Below are 3,537 nucleotides of genomic sequence, written 5' to 3' on the forward strand. Positions count from 1 at the left end.
GTGGGCACATGTTCTGCCTCGCCCTCAGAAATCTAGCTATGACTTCACACAACAGAACCTTTGCCCTTACCTACGACGTCACGCAACAGAGAATCTTTAGGTCGCACATATTTTGTGTGTGTGTGTGTGTGAGTGTGTGTGTTGTGTGTGTGTGTGTGTGTGTGTGTGTGTGTGTGTGTGTGTGTGTGTGTGTGTGTGTGTGTGTGTGTGTGTGTGAGAGAGAGAGAGAGAGAGAGAGAGAGAGAGAGAGAGAGAGAGAGAGGACTGCTAGTGTCCACTTGAGAGCTCGTTGTGCTAGCCAAGTTGAATTTGCTCCAGGAATAAAATCGCCCAACAATGGAGAGTGCAACGCCCAATGAGATTGCAGGCTTTTGTATGGGTGCTTTCATTGTGCTTGCAGCTGTTGTTGCTCCACGGGTGGACCTATATATTGCTCAAAGTCAACGGAGAAGCCTCAAATTGTGCCTGGTGTGTGGTGGTTTGAGGAGGGTGCACTGTGTCAAATGCAAAGGCCGGGGGGCGAGAGCTACCAGATTAGACCTCTAGTCTAATAGCAGCGTGGAATAGAAAAAGAATTGCAGAGTCACCATCCTCCCTTGCATCTTTTGTCAAGGCCAAGGGCACTTTCCGTGCTCCTCATGCTCATAACACAAAAGTTCCACAAGATCCAAAGGTCATCTTGAAGGAAACTGGCTAAATTTTACACATTTTAGTGTAATAAACAAATGGTCTGGTAGGTCAAGGGAGAAAAAATCCTACGGTGATTGGTCAGAGTTTTTATCAAGTAAAAGTCATCTGCTAGCAGACACAATCCGTTGCTGATTGGTTTGATTGTTGGTCAAGATTTGCCAAGATGTCATGTATAAGGTATTAAGCCCATCAAGCTATCCATGTTCATTGTTAAAACTATGTATAAACAAACTTAACAATGGTCAAACAATGTATTCAAATAACAAAAGAGAGAGAGAGAGAGAGAGAGAGAGGAGAGAGAGAGAGAGAGTGAGAGAGGAGAGAGAGGAGAGAGAGGAGAGAGAGAGGGCACTCTTTGTCTACACCTGCATCTCAAGCTCTCATCGTTTAGCCCCTAGCAGCCCATGCCGTCTGAGTTCAAGGGCTTGGGCAACCCTCTCTGCCTTCACCTTTCTCCAGAAACTTGAATGTAGCGTTCGGAAAAATGTGTCTCAGCTTAATATCGTATTGTTTGTGCACCTTCCTATGCAGGCCTAGTGATTTTATCACTTTTTTCCTCTTGTTTAACCTTGTTCTCACCTTCAAGGTGTTGCGTTGTAAGTTTCCCTTCAATACGAGCCAATAATTTCATGCCAAGTGGATCTATTCTCCTTCTAGCAATTCAAAAAATGATAGGGAAAATGACCAAAATACCTCTAATTTGTGGAAATTCCCAAAATACCCTTTATCTATTTTGGTTGGATTGTTCAAGTTTTTTAATCTTTACTCCTTTTTGACAATTGAGATCCGCTTTGCGTGCTTAGAATGTAATTTGTCACAAATTACCTCACAAAAAATGCAATTATGTCTAAAGATAAGGAAGCAATTCATCTCCAAAGCCTACATAATCAACTCAAATTTTGGATTTAGCATCCTATATTGATAAGCAATGAGTCTTCTTATGAAAAGCTACAATTTTTTAATCTTTGGAGAATTTTATTTCACAACTAGGGGGTATTTGGGAATTTTGGAAAATTTGAAGGGCATTTTGCAAATTTATGACAAAATATTGGGGGTATTTTGGGAATTTATGAAAATTTGAGGAATATTTTTGGAATTTCCACAAATTAGAGGGGTATTTTGGTAATTTTACCAAATCGATATTACACAATCAAGGTAATAGTTTGCCTTGATTGCTTCACTATGTATATGGTAAGAAGTAAAATAGTGATATTGGTGTGGATTTTACCGCATAGCATAGCTCGTGATGATTGCTCCATAGCATCTCTCCTCCAAGTTTTTGCCAAAAGCTCTATCACCTCGTATCAAAAATGAGATTTTACATGAAAAGATGTATGAATGTAAACATTTCCACGTTATAATAAAACGAAACGAGATGCATTCGTGCATTTGAGATGCTTGTCCAAAACGAAACGAGATGCATTCGTGCATTTGTCCGGTAAAAAAAAAAAACCATACATATGTATGGTGTGGAGTTGGCACCATTCTCCACATTTATAAAGATATCGTAGGGAACGTGCCTTTTGCCCGCCACTTTTATCCCCTCCAGTGTTGAAAGGAGGGCTATGCTTTTCCTCCCGTATTGGACTTTTTATTGTAAAAATATTATAATTGTACAAGGAAGAACTCATTATTGATGTTTTATAAAGACATGTATCATTCCACGTTACCATGTCTTAGTGTATTGTCTTGTGTCCTTTTGTTGGGCATAACATGTTCTTGTCACCTTCATCTGAAATCTTTTCAATAAAAATGATATAAATTCATTGTTTTATTGTATACATGATGTAATCTAAGAACTTTTGAGATCACATAGAGTAAATCAAACCACGAAATATAAAGTGTACCTTTGCTATTAGTTGTCTGCATTGAAGCACGATGTTGGATGGATCGGTTGCTAGACCCTTGCATTGTTGCATCACCTTCCCACCAGTATGTGTTGTGTCATCACTTCCGTGACTTTTGCCAACATGTCGACTGTCACATTCACTTTTTCTATCATGCATATCATTACTTACATTACTTTTGATGTACATGGTCTTAGGGTAAGTTGAAGGTACCGAATTGTTCGTCCGTAAGCGCACCCACATACACAAACTTGTAGTCTTTGGGCATCTGGCATACATATCAATCAAAGCACAGCCAAGCACGCCATCTTTCTCCAAGAGCCCTCAATTCATATCTGCTGAAAATAGCCTAGAGGTTTCTGGCGTTGCTCTTGTGGAGAAAATCCTACAATCAAGAGGGAGGCCATTGTTTCGCATCTGCCAAAAACTGCCCCTATGGGGAAAATCCTGCAATCAGTGCATTCTAGCTCCGGGCGGGAAGCTTTGCGAGAATTTATAGTGCTATCTAAATTGCACCATGTTTAGCAAACATGTCAATCAAGGCATTGCCAAGCACAACATCTTTTTCAACAACCCCTGACTAACAATATCAGCGTGAATTTTTATGCCCATACCAAAATCTTGCATAGAGCTACATGCTTTCAGATGCACGCGTACGTGATTGCATTAGGAGAGAGGCCCTCGATTTGCATCTGCTAAGAACAACCTAAAGAATTATGCCATGCTCCTCTTGTGCATATCTCGCAATCGATACACTCCAAGAGACGACGTTCCGGATAGGAAGCTCCTCAAGCACTTTCTGTGCTTTCTGAAGTGCACCACATTTGGCATACATATCGACCAAGGCATTTCCAAGCATGACAATTTTTGCAACCCTCGAACTAATAATATGAGAAGTGAATTTTTAAAGTGCACCACATTTAGCAACATGTCAACCGAGGCATTCCCAAGCACGACATCTTGTTCAACATTCCTTGACTAACAATATCAGTGTTAATTT

The sequence above is a fragment of the Adiantum capillus-veneris genome, unplaced genomic scaffold, assembly GCF_014529385.1.
Source record: "Adiantum capillus-veneris isolate H3 unplaced genomic scaffold, ASM1452938v2 Hic_scaffold_258, whole genome shotgun sequence".
NCBI classification, from domain to species: Eukaryota; Viridiplantae; Streptophyta; class Polypodiopsida; order Polypodiales; family Pteridaceae; genus Adiantum; species Adiantum capillus-veneris.